Genomic DNA, 23,211 nt, shown 5'->3' on the forward strand with positions numbered 1-23,211 from the left:
GAGGATTCTTTAGCATTATTGACTTTTCCCAATAGGGAAATGGTAGTGGAAGCCTACAAGTAGAATGAAAATATTCAAAAAAAATTCCGTAATTAAAAAAATCAAAACAATGAATGCAACGACTAGTAGAATGAAAATGCACAAAAAATGATTACACAAAAGAAATGGAAAAAAAAACCCTCACAATGAAAAGAAAAAAAATCCAATAGATCATCGGTCAAGAGAGTAGAATAATATTGCTATGTCATTGAACAAATAAAATAAAGAAAATTAAATCAAAATAAACATATACCAAAAGAGTTATCTACAATTACAAGAACATCAACAACAATAGAACTAAACCAAAGAATTTCACATAAAAAAAATTGTAGAGAAAATGCAACTACATACGAAGAAAATAAATTCCACATTTGTTCAAAGAAAAACAGTATCACCAACTAATAAAAAGAAAATAAAAAACAGAGAATACTTTAAGAATATCATAAACAAACTCCAAATTTCAAAACAATCCCTAACCAAAGATGCAAGCAAAAAAATAGATCTAAATTAAAAATGTCACATAAAAGAGACATCTCACACCAAATGACCAGAAACAGAAAAGGAAAAAGACAAAAAATGTTTTTAGAACGATCCTTAATATAAAATGCAAACTAATTATCATAAATCTAAATTAAAAATGTATCCTAAAATGACATCGCACACTAAAGAACCAAAAGAAGAAATGAAAAGACATGGCACAACAAATGACCAGAAAAGAAAAACAAAGAAAGTTAAAATTTCAGAACAGACCACATAATACAAAATTCAAGCAAGCAACAAAATAATAAACCTAATTTAAAAAATGTCTCATAAAGAGACATTGCACAACAACAAAGGACAAAAAAAAAACTGAAACTCAAAATTTCATAATAATCCATAATACAAAATACAAGGAAGCCAAAAGATATTTAAATTAAAAACATCTCATAAAAAGACCACCCAACAAAAAACCAATAGAGAAAAAGAAGAAACTCAAAATTTAAAAAAAAAAAAAAACAATCCATAATACATAATGCAAATAAACTAAAAAATATCTAAACTAAAAATGTCTCATATAACAAAGGACAACAAAAACTTAAAATTTCATAACAGTCCATAACACAAAAAAAGAATAAGTTTAAATTAAAAATGTCTTGCCAAAAGACGTACCACAGCAAATGACCAAAAAAAGTCAAAATTTCAGGACAATAAGCAAGCTAAAAACTAATAAACCTAAGTTTAAAATGTCTCATAAAGAGACATCGCACAACAAAAACCAAAAAAAGAGAAGAACATAAACTCAAATTTTCAAAACAGTACATAATCCATCATCCAAGCAAGCTTAAAAAGAATAAATAATCTAAACTAAAAATATCTAATCAAAAACCATCACGCAACAAAGTACCAAAGCAAGAAGAAAAAGAAAGAAACTCAAAATTTCACAAAACAATCTAAATTAAAATGCACAACAAAGACCAAAAAAAGAGAAAAGAACAGAAACTCAAATTTTCAAGACAATACACAATCCATCATCCAAGCAAGCTTAAAAAGATAATAAATAATCTAAATTAAAAATGTCTAATAAAAAATATCACACAACAAAGGACCAAAGCAAGAAAAAGAAAGAAACTCAAAATTTCACAAAACAATCCATAATACAAAATGTAACAAGCTAAAAAATATCTAAACTAAAAGTGACTTATAAAAAGTAATCGCACAGCAAAGGACAAAAAACTCAAAATTTCAGAACAATACCATACAACAAAATGCAAGCTAAAAGAATAAATTTCAATTATAAACGTCTCATAAAAAAACAACATAACAAATGACTAGAAAAAGAAAAAAGAAAGAAAGTTAAAATTTCAAAATAATCCATAATACAAATAGAGGAAGCAAAAAAAACAATAAACCTAAGTTAGAAAATATTCCATAAAGAGACGTCGCACAATCACAAGGGAAAAAAAAAGAAACTCAAAATTTCATAATAATCTATACTACCAGATATAATACAAGAAAGCTAAAAGATAATAAATCAAAATTAAAAACATCGCCCAACAAATGACAAAAAAGATAAGGAAGAAACTCAAAATTTCAAAAAACAATCCATAATTCCTAATGCAAACAAACTAAAACATAATAAAATCTAAACTAAAAACGTCTTATAAAAAGTCATCACACAACAAAGGATAAAAAGTAGAAACTCAAAGTTTCAAAACATTCAATAATACAATCATGATGCAAAATGCAAACTAAAGGATAACAAATTTAAATTTAAAATGTCTCCTAAAAAGACATTGCACAAAATAGAGAAAGAAAAGCACAAAAATAAACCTAAATTAAAAATGGAATAAAGAGACAACGCACAACAAATGACCAAAGAAAAAAAAAAACTCAAAATTTCATAACAATTCATACATTCGCAACCAAGCTAAAAAATAATAAACCTAAATTAAAAAATCTCATAAAGGGAGAACAAAATACAAAAAATAGGACAAAAAAGAAACTCAAAAGATCAAAACAATCCTTTAAAACAAGGAAGCTAAAGAATAATAAATATAAATTCAAAATGTCTCATAAGAAACCATCGCAAAACAAAGGACCAAAGAATGAAGAAACTCAAAATTTCAAAAAAAAACAATCCACAATACAAACACCAAAAAGAGAGAAAAGAACAGAAACCCAAATTGTCAAAAGAATACACAATCCATCATCCAAGCAAGCTTAAAAAGATAATAAATAATCTAAATTAAAAATGTCTAATAAAAAAACATCACACAACAAAGGACCAAAGAAAGAAAAATAAAGAAACTCAAAATTTCACAAAACAATCTAAATTAAAATGTCTCATAAAGAGACATCGCACAACAAAGACCAAAAGAAGAGAAAAGAGCAGAAACTCAAATTTTCAAAACAACACACAGTCCACCATTGAAGCAAGCTGAAAAAGATAATAAATAATCTAAATTGAAAATGTCTAATCAAAAAACATCACACAACAACAAAGAACCAAAGAAAGAAAAAGATAGAAACTCAAAATTTCACAAAATAATCCATAATACAAAATTCAACAAGCTAAAAAATATCTAAACTAAAAATGACTCATAAAAAGTAATCGCACAACAAAGGACAAACAAAAACTCAGAATTTCAAAAGAATCCCATAACACAAAATGCAAGCTAAAAGAATAAATTTAAATTATAAATGTCTCGTAAAAAGACATGACATAACAAATGACCAGAAAAAGAAAAAAAGAAAGTCAAAATTTCCAAACAATCCATAATCCATAATACAAAATTCAAGGAAGCAAAAAAACAATAAACCTAACTTAAAAAATGTTTCATAAAGAGACATCGCACAATGACAAGTGACAAAAACGAAAGAAGAAACTCAAAATTTCATAATAATCTATAATACTAGATATACACAATCCATCATCGCACAACAAACACCAAAAAGAGAGAAAAGAACAGAAACTCAAATTCTCAAAAGAATACACAATCCATCATCCAAGCAAGCTTAAAAAGATAATAAATAATATAAAGTAAAAAAGTCTAATCAAAAAACATCACACAACAAAGGACCAAAGAAAGAAAAAGAAAGAAACTCAAAATTTCACAAAACAATCTAAACTAAAATGTCTCATAAAGAGACACTGCACAACAAAGACCAAAAGAAGAGAAAAGAACAGAAACTCAAATTTTCAAAACAACCCACAGTCCACCATTGAAGCAAGCTTAAAAAGATAATAAATAATCTAAATTGAAAATGTCTAATCAAAAAACATCACACGACAACAAAGAACCAAAGAAAGAAAAAGAAAGAAACTCAAAATTTCACAAAATAATCCATAATACAAAATTCAACAAGCTAAAAATATCTAAACTAAAAATGACTCATAAAAAGTAATCGCACAACAAAGGACAAACAAAAACTCAGAATTTCAAAAGAATCCCATAACACAAAATGCAAGCTAAAAGAATAAATTTAAATTATAAATGTCTCGTAAAAAGACATGACATAAGAAATGACCAGAAAAAGAAAAAAAGAAAGTCAAAATTTCCAAACAATCCATAATCTATAATACAAAATTCAGGGAAGCAAAAAAAACAATAAACCTAAGTTAAAATATGTTTCATAAAGAGACAAAGCACAATGACAAGTGACAAAATAGAAAGAAGAGACTCAAAATTTCATAATAATCTATAATACTAGATATAATGCAAGGAAGCTAAAAGATAGTAAATCAAAATTAAAAATATCTCATAAAAAAACATCGCACAACAAAAGACCAAAAAAGAAAAGGAAGAAACTCAAAATTTCAAAAGACAATCCATAATTCCTAATGCAAACAAACTAAAACATAATAAAATCTAAACTAAAAACGTCTTACAAAAAGTCATTACACAACAAAGGATATAAAATAGAAACTCAAAGTTTCTAAACAATCAATAATACAATCATGATGCAAAATGCAAACTAAAGGATAACAAATTTAAATTTAAAATGTCTCATAAAAAAACATTTCACAAAAAAAGAGAAAGAAAAGCACAAAAATAAACCTAAATTAAAAATGGAATAAAGAGACAACGCACAACAAATGACCAAAGAAAAAAAAACTCAAAATTTCATAACAATTCATACATTCGCAACCAAGCTAAAAAATAATAAACCTAAATTAAAGAATCTCATAAAGGGAGACAACATGATACAAAAAATAGGAAATAACAGAAACTCAAAATATCAAAACAATCCTTTAATACAAGGAAGCTAAAGAATAATAAATATAAATTCAAAATGTCTCATAAGAAACCATCGCACAACAAAGGACCAAAGAATGAAGAAACTCAAAATTCCAAAAAACAATCCACAATACAAAATGCAAAACAAGCTAAAAGATAATAAATCTAAATTAGAAATGTCACAACAACAATACACCAGAAAAAGAAGAAACTCAAAATTTCAAAACAATCCATAAAATAAAATGCAAGAAGCTAAAAGAACTAAATTAAAGATGTCCCATAAATGGACATTGCAGGACAAAGAACCAGAGAAAATACAACATAAAAATGAAAAAGAACATTATGGATTGTTAAATCACCAAAATAAATTTAATGGGACACAACTACATTAGAAGAAAAAAATTCCACAAAATAAAGAAAACAAAAAAAGTAGGACCAGTTAAGTAAATAAAAAATAAAGAAAGAAAGAAAAGAGAAAACAGAGAATACCAAAAAGAAAAAAATGTCCACATAAAGGAGAACAAAAAAAGAGAAGCAGTTCAAAAGTATAAATAATCCATAATACAAAATGCAATATAAATCTACATTAAAAATGTCTCGTCAAAAAGACATTGCAAACAAGAAATGACCAAAAGAAAACAATATAGAATAGAACAATGGAACTACAAAAATTGAGAGTATGGAAGACCATGAAAACAATTCATATTTAGTCAAATTCGTTAAAAGAAACTAAGAAAATATGAAAAAACAAAAGTGAAACAAAAGATAACCAATAAATAAAGACTGCCACACAATGGTTCAATAAAAAACAAAAACAGTGAGAAAAATGAATATAACATCTAGAAGAAGTAAAAATTATTTGAACAGTCCAATAAATGATCAACTAGAAAACAGCCAAAACTAAAAGAATATCATATAAAAGAGGGGAGGGATCGAACTTTTCAAACCCCTGTACAGGTGCAAATAACAAAGGCCAAAAAATAAAATAAAACTATAGTCTCCAACAAGAAATAAATATAATAATGATCATTCAATCACCGTAACCAAATGAGTAAGATTTAGAATTAAAAAAAAATAAGAAAGGAAGACACAACTAAAGTGAAACTAGAAGACACATGTCTTCTATTAAGGTAGAGTTAAGGTAATATAGAAAAATTGATTCCCGGACAACCAATTTTTCTTATATCACCTTAAAATTACCAAGGACAAAGGCAATAATATATGGAGAAAATCACACAAGCAAAATTCCAAAATATTAAAGAAAAAGAATGGAAAAACCTGAGAGGGAAAGCAGGTGCGAGGTTTTTTTACAATGGCAATCTTTGATTTCCTCGGCAAAAATCTTCACAGAATCTTCCTTTTGGAAGCTTTATTTACTTTTCATTTCAGAGAAGTATTTCACATCCAAATTAGCATGTGGTGCTGCATGAATGTAAAAAACAGACAAACATATCAGTTAAATATTGCTCATGCACATATGGAGAAAAATTATTGACGATTATTAATACCCTCTACAAATTAGAATCATCAACCTTCTTTGCAGTAACTAGATTTTAATAGATCATCAAGAACCATTTCTGGTTTCTCCTTTGAGAGTAGCTTCAGACTCCATCTTATTCTTCTCTCCATCATCAACATACACACTCGATTGATCTCCATCTAATTTGCTACCTGATTCATCGGTTTTCCTAGACTGAAACCTAAACTCAGTTTCCAATTCTGCATTTTCCTTCACGGGTTCCACACCAATTGTTATCATTCATCAAACTTCTTGACTAAACATATTTTTGTGCAAAGCAAAAAAGAACAAGACAATCGCAAGATGCAAACCTGAACTGTTAGACATGTCACCGATGGACATATGAACAATAATTGGTTTCATTTTCTAATTCCTTACTTTCCTTCACTGAGTTCTGCACCAATTGCTATAATAAAAAATTTCAACTAAACAGATCTATATACAAATCAACAAATGCAAACCTGAACTGTTAGGCATATCACATGTGGACAGTAATCGGTTCCATTTTTTTTATATACAAGCATATATTTGGAATAAGATATATATATATTATAAGACACAGTGTGAAGAAAAGGTAATCCAAGGAGGACAAGGAGGATTCTTTAGCATTATTGACTTTTCCCAATAGGGAAATGGTAGTGGAAGCCTACAAGTAGAATGAAAATATTCAAAAAAAATTCCGTAATTAAAAAAATCAAAACAATGAATGCAACGACTAGTAGAATGAAAATGCACAAAAAATGATTACACAAAAGAAATGGAAAAAAAAACCCTCACAATGAAAAGAAAAAAAATCCAATAGATCATCGGTCAAGAGAGTAGAATAATATTGCTATGTCATTGAACAAATAAAATAAAGAAAATTAAATCAAAATAAACATATACCAAAAGAGTTATCTACAATTACAAGAACATCAACAACAATAGAACTAAACCAAAGAATTTCACATAAAAAAAATTGTAGAGAAAATGCAACTACATACGAAGAAAATAAATTCCACATTTGTTCAAAGAAAAACAGTATCACCAACTAATAAAAAGAAAATAAAAAACAGAGAATACTTTAAGAATATCATAAACAAACTCCAAATTTCAAAACAATCCCTAACCAAAGATGCAAGCAAAAAAATAGATCTAAATTAAAAATGTCACATAAAAGAGACATCTCACACCAAATGACCAGAAACAGAAAAGGAAAAAGACAAAAAATGTTTTTAGAACGATCCTTAATATAAAATGCAAACTAATTATCATAAATCTAAATTAAAAATGTATCCTAAAATGACATCGCACACTAAAGAACCAAAAGAAGAAATGAAAAGACATGGCACAACAAATGACCAGAAAAGAAAAACAAAGAAAGTTAAAATTTCAGAACAGACCACATAATACAAAATTCAAGCAAGCAACAAAATAATAAACCTAATTTAAAAAATGTCTCATAAAGAGACATTGCACAACAACAAAGGACAAAAAAAAAACTGAAACTCAAAATTTCATAATAATCCATAATACAAAATACAAGGAAGCCAAAAGATATTTAAATTAAAAACATCTCATAAAAAGACCACCCAACAAAAAACCAATAGAGAAAAAGAAGAAACTCAAAATTTAAAAAAAAAAAAAAACAATCCATAATACATAATGCAAATAAACTAAAAAATATCTAAACTAAAAATGTCTCATATAACAAAGGACAACAAAAACTTAAAATTTCATAACAGTCCATAACACAAAAAAAGAATAAGTTTAAATTAAAAATGTCTTGCCAAAAGACGTACCACAGCAAATGACCAAAAAAAGTCAAAATTTCAGGACAATAAGCAAGCTAAAAACTAATAAACCTAAGTTTAAAATGTCTCATAAAGAGACATCGCACAACAAAAACCAAAAAAAGAGAAGAACATAAACTCAAATTTTCAAAACAGTACATAATCCATCATCCAAGCAAGCTTAAAAAGAATAAATAATCTAAACTAAAAATATCTAATCAAAAACCATCACGCAACAAAGTACCAAAGCAAGAAGAAAAAGAAAGAAACTCAAAATTTCACAAAACAATCTAAATTAAAATGCACAACAAAGACCAAAAAAAGAGAAAAGAACAGAAACTCAAATTTTCAAGACAATACACAATCCATCATCCAAGCAAGCTTAAAAAGATAATAAATAATCTAAATTAAAAATGTCTAATAAAAAATATCACACAACAAAGGACCAAAGCAAGAAAAAGAAAGAAACTCAAAATTTCACAAAACAATCCATAATACAAAATGTAACAAGCTAAAAAATATCTAAACTAAAAGTGACTTATAAAAAGTAATCGCACAGCAAAGGACAAAAAACTCAAAATTTCAGAACAATACCATACAACAAAATGCAAGCTAAAAGAATAAATTTCAATTATAAACGTCTCATAAAAAAACAACATAACAAATGACTAGAAAAAGAAAAAAGAAAGAAAGTTAAAATTTCAAAATAATCCATAATACAAATAGAGGAAGCAAAAAAAACAATAAACCTAAGTTAGAAAATATTCCATAAAGAGACGTCGCACAATCACAAGGGAAAAAAAAAGAAACTCAAAATTTCATAATAATCTATACTACCAGATATAATACAAGAAAGCTAAAAGATAATAAATCAAAATTAAAAACATCGCCCAACAAATGACAAAAAAGATAAGGAAGAAACTCAAAATTTCAAAAAACAATCCATAATTCCTAATGCAAACAAACTAAAACATAATAAAATCTAAACTAAAAACGTCTTATAAAAAGTCATCACACAACAAAGGATAAAAAGTAGAAACTCAAAGTTTCAAAACATTCAATAATACAATCATGATGCAAAATGCAAACTAAAGGATAACAAATTTAAATTTAAAATGTCTCCTAAAAAGACATTGCACAAAATAGAGAAAGAAAAGCACAAAAATAAACCTAAATTAAAAATGGAATAAAGAGACAACGCACAACAAATGACCAAAGAAAAAAAAAAACTCAAAATTTCATAACAATTCATACATTCGCAACCAAGCTAAAAAATAATAAACCTAAATTAAAAAATCTCATAAAGGGAGAACAAAATACAAAAAATAGGACAAAACAGAAACTCAAAAGATCAAAACAATCCTTTAAAACAAGGAAGCTAAAGAATAATAAATATAAATTCAAAATGTCTCATAAGAAACCATCGCAAAACAAAGGACCAAAGAATGAAGAAACTCAAAATTTCAAAAAAAAACAATCCACAATACAAACACCAAAAAGAGAGAAAAGAACAGAAACCCAAATTGTCAAAAGAATACACAATCCATCATCCAAGCAAGCTTAAAAAGATAATAAATAATCTAAATTAAAAATGTCTAATAAAAAAACATCACACAACAAAGGACCAAAGAAAGAAAAATAAAGAAACTCAAAATTTCACAAAACAATCTAAATTAAAATGTCTCATAAAGAGACATCGCACAACAAAGACCAAAAGAAGAGAAAAGAGCAGAAACTCAAATTTTCAAAACAACACACAGTCCACCATTGAAGCAAGCTTAAAAAGATAATAAATAATCTAAATTGAAAATGTCTAATCAAAAAACATCACAAACAAAAAGAACCAAAGAAAGAAAAAGATAGAAACTCAAAATTTCACAAAATAATCCATAATACAAAATTCAACAAGCTAAAAAATATCTAAACTAAAAATGACTCATAAAAAGTAATCGCACAACAAAGGACAAACAAAAACTCAGAATTTCAAAAGAATCCCATAACACAAAATGCAAGCTAAAAGAATAAATTTAAATTATAAATGTCTCGTAAAAAGACATGACATAACAAATGACCAGAAAAAGAAAAAAAGAAAGTCAAAATTTCCAAACAATCCATAATCCATAATACAAAATTTAAGGAAGCAAAAAAAACAATAAACCTAAGTTAAAAAATGTTTCGTAAAGAGACATCGCACAATGACAAGTGACAAAATAGAAAGAAGAGACTCAAAATTTCATAATAATCTATAATACTAGATATAATGCAAGGAAGCTAAAAGATAGTAAATCAAAATTAAAAATATCTCATAAAAAAACATCGCACAACAAAAGACCAAAAAAGAAAAGGAAGAAACTCAAAATTTCAAAAGACAATCCATAATTCCTAATGCAAACAAACTAAAACATAATAAAATCTAAACTAAAAACGTCTTACAAAAAGTCATTACACAACAAAGGATATAAAATAGAAACTCAAAGTTTCTAAACAATCAATAATACAATCATGATGCAAAATGCAAACTAAAGGATAACAAATTTAAATTTAAAATGTCTCATAAAAAGACATTTCACAAAAAAAGAGAAAGAAAAGCACAAAAATAAACCTAAATTAAAAATGGAATAAAGAGACAACGCACAACAAATGACCAAAGAAAAAAAAACTCAAAATTTCATAACAATTCATACATTCGCAACCAAGCTAAAAAATAATAAACCTAAATTAAAGAATCTCATAAAGGGAGACAACATGATACAAAAAATAGGAAATAACAGAAACTCAAAATATCAAAACAATCCTTTAATACAAGGAAGCTAAAGAATAATAAATATAAATTCAAAATGTCTCATAAGAAACCATCGCACAACAAAGGACCAAAGAATGAAGAAACTCAAAATTCCAAAAAACAATCCACAATACAAAATGCAAAACAAGCTAAAAGATAATAAATCTAAATTAGAAATGTCACAACAACAATACACCAGAAAAAGAAGAAACTCAAAATTTCAAAACAATCCATAAAATAAAATGCAAGAAGCTAAAAGAACTAAATTAAAGATGTCCCATAAATGGACATTGCAGGACAAAGAACCAGAGAAAATACAACATAAAAATGAAAAAGAACATTATGGATTGTTAAATCACCAAAATAAATTTAATGGGACACAACTACATTAGAAGAAAAAAATTCCACAAAATAAAGAAAACAAAAAAAGTAGGACCAGTTAAGTAAATAAAAAATAAAGAAAGAAAGAAAAGAGAAAACAGAGAATACCAAAAAGAAAAAAATGTCCACATAAAGGAGAACAAAAAAAGAGAAGCAGTTCAAAAGTATAAATAATCCATAATACAAAATGCAATATAAATCTACATTAAAAATGTCTCGTCAAAAAGACATTGCAAACAAGAAATGACCAAAAGAAAACAATATAGAATAGAACAATGGAACTACAAAAATTGAGAGTATGGAAGACCATGAAAACAATTCATATTTAGTCAAATTCGTTAAAAGAAACTAAGAAAATATGAAAAAACAAAAGTGAAACAAAAGATAACCAATAAATAAAGACTGCCACACAATGGTTCAATAAAAAACAAAAACAGTGAGAAAAATGAATATAACATCTAGAAGAAGTAAAAATTATTTGAACAGTCCAATAAATGATCAACTAGAAAACAGCCAAAACTAAAAGAATATCATATAAAAGAGGGGAGGGATCGAACTTTTCAAACCCCTGTACAGGTGCAAATAACAAAGGCCAAAAAATAAAATAAAACTATAGTCTCCAACAAGAAATAAATATAATAATGATCATTCAATCACCGTAACCAAATGAGTAAGATTTAGAATTAAAAAAAAATAAGAAAGGAAGACACAACTAAAGTGAAACTAGAAGACACATGTCTTCTATTAAGGTAGAGTTAAGGTAATATAGAAAAATTGATTCCCGGACAACCAATTTTTCTTATATCACCTTAAAATTACCAAGGACAAAGGCAATAATATATGGAGAAAATCACACAAGCAAAATTCCAAAATATTAAAGAAAAAGAATGGAAAAACCTGAGAGGGAAAGCAGGTGCGAGGTTTTTTTACAATGGCAATCTTTGATTTCCTCGGCAAAAATCTTCACAGAATCTTCCTTTTGGAAGCTTTATTTACTTTTCATTTCAGAGAAGTATTTCACATCCAAATTAGCATGTGGTGCTGCATGAATGTAAAAAACAGACAAACATATCAGTTAAATATTGCTCATGCACATATGGAGAAAAATTATTGACGATTATTAATACCCTCTACAAATTAGAATCATCAACCTTCTTTGCAGTAACTAGATTTTAATAGATCATCAAGAACCATTTCTGGTTTCTCCTTTGAGAGTAGCTTCAGACTCCATCTTATTCTTCTCTCCATCATCAACATACACACTCGATTGATCTCCATCTAATTTGCTACCTGATTCATCGGTTTTCCTAGACTGAAACCTAAACTCAGTTTCCAATTCTGCATTTTCCTTCACGGGTTCCACACCAATTGTTATCATTCATCAAACTTCTTGACTAAACATATTTTTGTGCAAAGCAAAAAAGAACAAGACAATCGCAAGATGCAAACCTGAACTGTTAGACATGTCACCGATGGACATATGAACAATAATTGGTTTCATTTTCTAATTCCTTACTTTCCTTCACTGAGTTCTGCACCAATTGCTATAATAAAAAATTTCAACTAAACAGATCTATATACAAATCAACAAATGCAAACCTGAACTGTTAGGCATATCACATGTGGACAGTAATCGGTTCCATTTTTTTTATATACAAGCATATATTTGGAATAAGATATATATATATTATAAGACACAGTGTGAAGAAAAGGTAATCCAAGGAGGACAAGGAGGATTCTTTAGCATTATTGACTTTTCCCAATAGGGAAATGGTAGTGGAAGCCTACAAGTAGAATGAAAATATTCAAAAAAAATTCCGTAATTAAAAAAATCAAAACAATGAATGCAACGACTAGTAGAATGAAAATGCACAAAAAATGATTACACAAAAGAAATGGAAAAAAAAACCCTCACAATGAAAAGAAAAAAAATCCAATAGATCATCGGTCAAGAGAGTAGAATAATATTGCTATGTCATTGAACAAATAAAATAAAGAAAATTAAATCAAAATAAACATATACCAAAAGAGTTATCTACAATTACAAGAACATCAACAACAATAGAACTAAACCAAAGAATTTCACATAAAAAAAATTGTAGAGAAAATGCAACTACATACGAAGAAAATAAATTCCACATTTGTTCAAAGAAAAACAGTATCACCAACTAATAAAAAGAAAATAAAAAACAGAGAATACTTTAAGAATATCATAAACAAACTCCAAATTTCAAAACAATCCCTAACCAAAGATGCAAGCAAAAAAATAGATCTAAATTAAAAATGTCACATAAAAGAGACATCTCACACCAAATGACCAGAAACAGAAAAGGAAAAAGACAAAAAATGTTTTTAGAACGATCCTTAATATAAAATGCAAACTAATTATCATAAATCTAAATTAAAAATGTATCCTAAAATGACATCGCACACCAAAGAACCAAAAGAAGAAATGAAAAGACATGGCACAACAAATGACCAGAAAAGAAAAACAAAGAAAGTTAAAATTTCAGAACAGACCATAATAATACAAAATTCAAGCAAGCAACAAAATAATAAACCTAATTTAAAAAATGTCTCATAAAGAGACATTGCACAACAACAAAGGACAAAAAAAAAACTGAAACTCAAAATTTCATAATAATCCATAATACAAAATACAAGGAAGCCAAAAGATATTTAAATTAAAAACATCTCATAAAAAGACCACCCAACAAAAAACCAATAGAGAAAAAGAAGAAACTCAAAATTTAAAAAAAAAAAAACAATCCATAATACATAATGCAAATAAACTAAAAAATATCTAAACTAAAAATGTCTCATATAACAAAGGACAACAAAAACTTAAAATTTCATAACAGTCCATAACACAAAAAAAGAATAAGTTTAAATTAAAAATGTCTTGCCAAAAGACGTACCACAGCAAATGACCAAAAAAAGTCAAAATTTCAGGACAATAAGCAAGCTAAAAACTAATAAACCTAAGTTTAAAATGTCTCATAAAGAGACATCGCACAACAAAAACCAAAAAAAGAGAAGAACATAAACTCAAATTTTCAAAACAGTACATAATCCATCATCCAAGCAAGCTTAAAAAGAATAAATAATCTAAACTAAAAATATCTAATCAAAAACCATCACGCAACAAAGTACCAAAGCAAGAAGAAAAAGAAAGAAACTCAAAATTTCACAAAACAATCTAAATTAAAATGCACAACAAAGACCAAAAAAAGAGAAAAGAACAGAAACTCAAATTTTCAAAATAATACACAATCCATCATCCAAGCAAGCTTAAAAAGATAATAAATAATCTAAATTAAAAATGTCTAATCAAAAAACATCACACAACAAAGGACCAAAGCAAGAAAAAGAAAGAAACTCAAAATTTCACAAAAGAATCTAAATTAAAATGCACAACAAAGACCAAAAAAAGAGAAAAGAACAGAAACTCAAATTTTTAAGACAATACACAATCCATCATCCAAGCAAGCTTAAAAAGATAATAAATAATCTAAATTAAAAATGTCTAATAAAAAATATCACACAACAAAGGACCAAAGCAAGAAAAAGAAAGAAATTCAAAATTTCACAAAACAATCCATAATACAAAATGTAACAAGCTAAAAAATATCTAAACTAAAAGTGACGTATAAAAAGTAATCGCACAGCAAAGGACAAAAAACTCAAAATTTCAGAACAATACCATACGACAAAATGCAAGCTAAAAGAATAAATTTCAATTATAAACGTCTCGTAAAAAAACAACATAACAAATGACTAGAAAAAGAAAAAAGAAAGAAAGTTAAAATTTCAAAATAATCCATAATACAAATAGAGGAAGCAAAAAAAACAATAAACCTAAGTTAGAAAATATTTCATAAAGAGACGTCGCACAATCACAAGGGAAAAAAAAAGAAACTCAAAATTTCATAATAATCTATACTACCAGATATAATACAAGAAAGCTAAAAGATAATAAATCAAAATTAAAAACATCGCCCAACAAATGACAAAAAAGATAAGGAAGAAACTCAAAATTTCAAAATACAATCCATAATTCCTAATGCAAACAAACTAAAACATAATAAAATCTAAACTAAAAACGTCTTATAAAAAGTCATCACACAACAAAGGATAAAAAGTAGAAACTCAAAGTTTCAAAACAATCAATAATACAATAATGATGCAAAATGCAAACTAAAGGATAACAAATTTAAATTTAAAATGTCTCCTAAAAAGACATTGCACAAAAAAGAGAAAGAAAAGCACAAAAATAAACCTAAATTAAAAATGGAATAAAGAGACAACGCACAACAAATGACCAAAGAAAAAAAAACTCAAAATTTCAGAACAATTCATACATTCGCAACCAAGCTAAAAAATAATAAACCTAAATTAAAAAATCTCATAAAGAGAGAACAAAATACAAAAAATAGGAAAAAACAGAAACTCAAAATATCAAAACAAACCTTTAATACAAGGAAGCTAAAGAATAATAAATATAAATTCAAAATGTCTCATAAGAAACCATCGCACAACAAAGGACCAAAGAATGAAGAAACTCAAAATTTCAAAAAAACAATCCACAATACAAAAACCAAACAGAGAGAAAAGAACAGAAACCCAAATTCTCAAAAGAATACACAATCCATCATCCAAGCAAGCTTAAAAAGATGATAAATAATCTAAATTAAAAATGTCTAACAAAAAAACATCACACAACAAAGGACCAAAGAAAAAAAAAGAAAGAAACTCAAAATTTCACAAAACAATCTAAACTAAAATGTCTCATAAAGAGACATCGCACAACAAAGACCAAAAGGAGAGAAAAGAACAGAAGTTCAAATTTTCAAAACAACACACAATCCACCATTGAAGCAAGCTTAAAAAGATAATAAATAATCTAAATTTGAAATGTCTAATCAAAAAACATCACAAACAACAAAGAACCAAAGAAAGAAAAAGATAGAAACTCAAAATTTCACAAAATAATCCATAATACAAAATTCAACAAGCTAAAAAATATCTAAACTAAAAATGACTCATAAAAAGTAATCGCACAACAAAGGACAAACAAAAACTCAGAATTTCAAAAGAATCCCATAACACAAAATGCAAGCTAAAAGAATAAATTTAAATTATAAATGTCTCGTAAAAAGACATGACATAACAAATGACCAGAAAAAGAAAAAAAGAAAGTCAAAATTTCCAAACAATCCATAATCCATAATACAAAATTCAAGGAAGCAAAAAACCAATAAACCTAAGTTAAAAAATGTTTCATAAAGAGACATCGCACAATGACAAGTGACAAAAAAGAAAGAGGAAACTCAAAATTTCATAATAATCTATAATACTAGATATAGACAATCCATCATCGCACAACAAACACCAAAAAGCGAGAAAAGAACAGAAACTCAAATTCTCAAACCATCATCCAAAAGCAAGCTTAAAAAGATGATAAATAATCTAAACTAAAAATGTCGAATAAAAAAACATCACACAACAAAGGACCAAAGAAAAAAAAAGAAAGAAACTCAAAATTTCACAAAACAATCTAAACTAAAATGTCTCATAAAGAGACTAAAATGTCTCATAAAGAGACATCGCACAACAAAGACCAAAAGAAGAGAAAAGAACAGAAGCTCAAATTTTCAAAACAACACACAATCCACCATTGAAGCAAGCTTAAAAAGATAATAAATAATCTAAATTGAAAATGTCTAATCAAAAAACATCACAAACAACAAAGAACCAAAGAAAGAAAAAGATAGAAACTCAAAATTTCACAAAATAATCCATAATACAAAATTCAACAAGCTAAAAAATATCTAAACTAAAAATGACTCATGAAAAGTAATCGCACAACAAAGGACAAACAAAAACTCAGAATTTCAAAAGAATCCCATAACACAAAATGCAAGCTAAAAGAATAAATTTAAATTATAAATGTCTCGTAAAAAGACATGACATAACAAATGACCAGAAAAAGAAAAAAAGAAAGTCAAAATTTCCAAACAATCCATAATCCATAATACAAAATTCAAGGAAGCAAAAAAACAATAAACCTAAATTAAAAAATGTTTCATAAAGAGACATCACAATGACAAGTGACAAAAAAGAAAGAAGAAACTCAAAATTTCATAATAATCTATAATACTAGATATACACAATCCATCATCGCACAACAAACACCAAAAAGAGAGAAAAGAACAGAAACTCAAATTCTCAAAAGAATACACAATCCATCATCCAAGCAAGCTTAAAAAGATAATAAATAATATAAAGTAAAGAATACACAATCCATCATCCAAGCAAGCTTAAAAAGATAATAAATAATATAAAGTAAAAAAGTCTAATCAAAAAACATCACACAACAAAGGACCAAAGAAAGAAAAAGAAAGAAACTCAAAATTTCACAAAACAATCTAAACTAAAATGTCTCATAAAGAGACATTGCACAACAAAGACCAAAAGAAGAGAAAAGAGCATAAACTCAAATTTTCAAAACAACACACAGTCCACCATTGAAGCAAGCTTAAAAAGGTAATAAATAATCTAAATTGAAAATGTCTAATCAAAAAACATCACACAACAACAAAGAACCAAAGAAAGAAAAAGAAAGAAACTCAAAATTTCACAAAATAATCCATAATACAAAATTCAACAAGCTAAAAATATCTAAACTAAAAATGACTCATAAAAAGTAATCGCACAACAAAGGACAAACAAAAACTCAGAATTTCAAAGGAATCCCATAACACAAAATGCAAGCTAAAAGAATAAATTTAAATTATAAATGTCTCGTAAAAAGACATGACATAACAAATGACCAGAAAAAGAAAAAAAAGAAAGTCAAAATTTCCAAACAATCCATAATTCATAATACAAAATTCAAGGAAGCAAAAAAAACAATAAACCTAAATTAAAAAACGTTTCATAAAGAGACATCGCACAATGACAAGTGACAAAAAAGAAAGAAGAGACTCAAAATTTCATAATAATCTATAATTCTAGATATAATGCAAGGAAGCTAAAAGATAGTAAATCAAAATTAAAAATATCTCATAAAAAAACATCGCACAACAAAAGACCAAAAAAGAAAAAGAAGAAACTCAAAATTTCAAAAAACAATCCATAATTCCTAATGCAAACAAACTACAACATAATAAAATCTAAACTAAAAACGTCTTATAAAAAGTCATCACACAACAAAGGATAAAAAATAGAAACTCAAAGTTTCAAAACAATCAATAATACAATCATGATGCAAAATGCAAACTAAAGGATAACAAATTTAAATTTAAAATGTCTCATAAAAAGACATTTCACAAAAAAGAGAAAGAAAAGCACAAAAATAAACCTAAATTAAAAATGGAATAAAGAGACAACGCACAACAAATGACCAAAGAAAAAAAAAGAAAAAAAAAACTCAAAATTTCAGAACAATCCATACATTCACAAGCAAGTTAAAAAATAATAAACCTAAATTAAAGAATCTCATAAAGGGAGACAACATGATACAAAAAATAGGAAAAAACAGAAACTCAAAATATCAAAACAATCCTTTAATACAAGGAAGCTAAAGAATAATAAATATAAATTCAAAATGTCTCATAAGAAACCATCGCACAACAAAGAACCAAAGAATGAAGAAACTCAAAATTCCAAAAAACAATCCACAATACAAAATGCAAAACAAGCTAAAAGATAATAAATCTAAATTAGAAATGTCACAACAACAATACACCAGAAAAAGAAGAAACTCAAAATTTCAAAACAATCCATAAAATAAAATGCAAGAAGCTAAAAGAACTAAATTAAAGATGTCCCATAAATGGACATTGCAGGACAAAGAACCAGAGAAAATACAACATAAAAATGAAAAAGAACATTATGGATTGTTAAATCACCAAAATAAATTTAATGGGACACAACTACATTAGAAGAAAAAAATTCCACAAAATAAAGAAAACAAAAAAAGTAGGACCAGTTAAGTAAATAAAAAATAAAGAAAGAAAGAAAAGAGAAAACAGAGAATACCAAAAAGAAAAAAATGTCCACATAAAGGAGAACAAAAAAAGAGAAGCAGTTCAAAAGTATAAATAATCCATAATACAAAATGCAATATAAATCTACATTAAAAATGTCTCGTCAAAAAGACATTGCAAACAAGAAATGACCAAAAGAAAACAATATAGAATAGAACAATGGAACTACAAAAATTGAGAGTATGGAAGACCATGAAAACAATTCATATTTAGTCAAATTCGTTAAAAGAAACTAAGAAAATATGAAAAAACAAAAGTGAAACAAAAGATAACCAATAAATAAAGACTGCCACACAATGGTTCAATAAAAAACAAAAACAGTGAGAAAAATGAATATAACATCTAGAAGAAGTAAAAATTATTTGAACAGTCCAATAAATGATCAACTAGAAAACAGCCAAAACTAAAAGAATATCATATAAAAGAGGGGAGGGATTGAACTTTTCAAACCCCTGTATAGGTGCAAATAACAAAGGCCAAAAAATAAAATAAAACCTATAGTCTCCAACAAGAAATAAATATAATAATGATCATTCAATCACCGTAACCAAATGAGTAAGATTTAGAATTAAAAAAAAATAAGAAAGGAAGACACAACTAAAGTGAAACTAGAAGACATACATGTCTTCAATTAAGGTAGAGTTAAGGTAATATAGAAAAATTGATTCCCGGACAACCAATTTTTCTTATATCACCTTAAAATTACCAAGGACACTCAAAAAATAACACTAAAGGAAAAAGGCAATAATATATGGAGAAAATCACACAAGCAAAATTCCAAAATATTAAAGAAAAAGAATGGAAAAACCTGAGAGGGAAAGCAGGTGCGAGGTTTTTTTACAATGGCAATCTTTGATTTCCTCGGCAAAAGTCTTCACAGAATCTTCCTTTTGGAAGCTTTATTTACTTTTCATTTCAGAGAAGTATTTCACATCCAAATTAGCATGTGGTGCTGCATGAATGTAAAAAACGGACAAACATATCAGTTAAATATTGCTCATGCACATATGGAGAAAAATTATTGACGATTATTAATACCCTCTACAAATTAGAATCATCAACCTTCTTTGCAGTAACTAGATTTTAATAGATCATCAAGAACCATTTCTGGTTTCTCCTTTGAGAGTAGCTTCAGACTCCATCTTATTCTTCTCTCCATCATCAACATACACACTCGATTGATCTCCATCTAATTTGCTACCTGATTCATCGGTTTTCCTAGACTGAAACCTAAACTCAGTTTCCAATTCTGTATTTTCCTTCACGGGTTCCACACCAATTAATGATCAACTAGAAAACAGCCAAAACTAAAAGAATATCATATAAAAGAGGGGAGGGATTGAACTTTTCAAACCCCTGTATAGGTGCAAATAACAAAGGCCAAAAAATAAAATAAAACCTATAGTCTCCAACAAGAAATAAATAAAATAATGATCATTCAATCACCGTAACCAAATGAGTAAGATTTAGAATTAAAAAAAAATAAGAAAGGAAGACACAACTAAAGTGAAACTAGAAGACATACATGTCTTCAATTAAGGTAGAGTTAAGATAATATAGAAATATTGATTCGTGGACAACCATTATTTTCCTTAAATCACATCAAAATTACCAGGGACGCTCTCCAAAATCAAAAGAAATGATAAAGAAAATAACCAATAATATATTCAGAAATCACACATGCAAAATTCTAAAATATTAAAGAAAAAGAATAGAAAAACCTGAGAGGGAAAGCTGGTGAGGTCTTTTACAATGGTGAGGTCTTTTATTGGGTTCATTTTCTAATTCCTTACTTTCCTTCACTGAGTTCTGCACCAATTGCTATCAATAATAAAAAATTTCAACTAAACAGATCTATATACAAAACAAAAAAGAACAAGGAAATCAACAAATGCAAACCTGATCTGTTAGGCATATCATCGAACAACATGACAGTAATTGGACAAAAAAAGGACAAAAAAGAAAAAAAAAAAAAAAAAAAGCAGAAACTCAAAATTTCACCATAATCCATAATACAAAAATGCAAGGAAGCCAAAAGATAAATCGAAATTAAAGTATCTCAAAAACTCACCAACCTCTTCTTTCTTCCTACTTCTTTAGAGAATTTCCATTGTTGGGTCTTCTCAATATCTCTAATGGGTGCTTGTTTGAGCAAAAATAAGAAGACTTTACCTTGAATTTCTTCCACCTCTGTACCTTCACCTCCAGATCCCACCTCTTCTAACGGTTGCACCAAACCCATCATTCCAATTTGTCAGCCTCCTACCACTGATGTGCAACTTAAGAACTGCAACAAAACAGGGGAGGAAAATGGTGAGAGGAAAGAAGAAAGAAGTGAGTACCCTGTGAAGAAGGAGGTTTTTGTGATTAAGCACAGAAAAAGCCATGATGGAAGAGATAAGAATGGGGGTTCTCTTGTTCCATCTCAAGAGGGGAATGGTCATGTTTTCTCTGCTGGTACTCCTACTGTGTCTTCTTCTTCCTGTGAAATTTTGGAGTCTGGAGCTATGGGGGAAAATTTGAAGGTGGGTTTGGTCCGAACTTAGCTGTACTAAAGAGGAAGTTGATGCTATTTTCCTTCACGGATTCTGCACCAATTGTTATCATTCATCAAACTTCTCAACTAAACATATTGTTATGCAAAACAAAAAAGAACAAGACAATCACAAGATGCGAACCTGAACTGTTAGACCTGTCACACCAATAGACATATGAACAATAATTGGTTTCATTTTCTAATTCCATACTTTCCTTCACGAGTTTCTGCACCAATTTTTATCAATCGTCAAAATTTTCAACTAAACAGATCAAGATACAAAGGAAAAAGCATAAGGAAGTCAACAAATGCAAACCTGAACTGTTGGGCATATCATTGAACGATATGTGGACAGTAATTGGTTCCATTTTCAGATCTCCCCCTAAACTCAAGCTGCACTTAGGCGTGATTTGCCTCATTATAGAGGGCCTTTTTTCTTTTTGAAGTTCTCAATGTGATCGAGTAGTAATTGCTTCATCTTTGAGGGGCCTTTCTTCTTTTCGAAGTTCTCGATGCAATTCGTGGAATTCCCGAGGAAATAACCTCTATCGGCGATTCAGCTATTCCAGATCTGTCAAGGTGCAAAAACTCCTTGATTCCTTCAACCTATACCAAGAGCGAATAAGGAAATATCTAAATTAACTTTCGAAAACCCTAGAAAAATCTTATTTAGTAGAATCATATTATACACTTCAAAATCACTAAAATTACACGATTAAAGTACAGAATCAAAAAACGATTCAGGCTCTATCACCGTACAAAAACTCCTCGATTCCTTTAGCCTATACGAAGAGCAAATAATTCAAAATCAGAAAACATATATTGAAAAAACAATCCAAAATCAAAAGATGAACACTCTACAGGGAAGAAGATGACTCAGGGGTTGAAGATCGAGCAGCAAGAGCGTCGGCCATGGCGACATTAGTGATATTGGCCGAAATCTTATTCGGAACTCTCTCCTTGACGAAGTATGGAAATCCATGGCGAAATGGAGATCAAATTTTTGTTTTCATTGAAGAAATTTTGACTCTGGGATGGCCGACGAGAAAACCCTAAACAAAATTTCTTCAATCTAAACAAAATTTTGACGATGCCAGAAGAAATGAAGCGATTCTATGAAGTTGACAAGTGGAGGAGCCTTAAATATGATGATCCTAGGGAAATGCTACCGTTAAAAGCGTGAATTTTGAATTTTGAAAATTATGGGCTAAGCCAACATGTCAATGGGCTTCGGGATTAGCAAATTATAGATCTATTATTTCTAAACAGTAGGAAATGTTATTGATCAAACATAAAATTGATAACATTTCCTACTATTTAGACATTTGAAATATTTATTTAAATGTTTCTAATGAATCCGACGGCAATGTCAGGGTTACAAGAGACGATCTCGTCGACGGCGTTCTTGATAAT

The 23,211-nt window shown here is 28.0% G+C and overlaps 1 long non-coding RNA gene across 1 annotated transcript in view; it reads right to left on the reverse strand.

The window, feature by feature from the left end:
* The window catches only part of LOC103499985 (uncharacterized), a 47,444-nt gene extending 24,547 nt beyond the window's left edge, over nt 1-22,897 (reverse strand). The window contains exons 1-10 of the long non-coding RNA XR_007822583.1: nt 22,660-22,897; nt 22,510-22,580; nt 22,115-22,404; nt 21,941-22,025; nt 20,984-21,850; nt 20,325-20,552; nt 20,071-20,214; nt 12,363-12,995; nt 12,109-12,252; nt 6,036-6,179 (exon numbers count right to left, since the gene is read on the reverse strand). This is a non-coding gene — a long non-coding RNA (uncharacterized LOC103499985). The remainder of the gene's footprint in view (nt 1-6,035; nt 6,180-12,108; nt 12,253-12,362; nt 12,996-20,070; nt 20,215-20,324; nt 20,553-20,983; nt 21,851-21,940; nt 22,026-22,114; nt 22,405-22,509; nt 22,581-22,659) is intronic.
* Nucleotides 22,898-23,211: the final 314 nt, after the last annotated feature.

The sequence above is a fragment of the Cucumis melo genome, chromosome 1 (genome assembly GCF_025177605.1).
Source record: "Cucumis melo cultivar AY chromosome 1, USDA_Cmelo_AY_1.0, whole genome shotgun sequence".
Taxonomy (NCBI): domain Eukaryota; kingdom Viridiplantae; phylum Streptophyta; class Magnoliopsida; order Cucurbitales; family Cucurbitaceae; genus Cucumis; species Cucumis melo.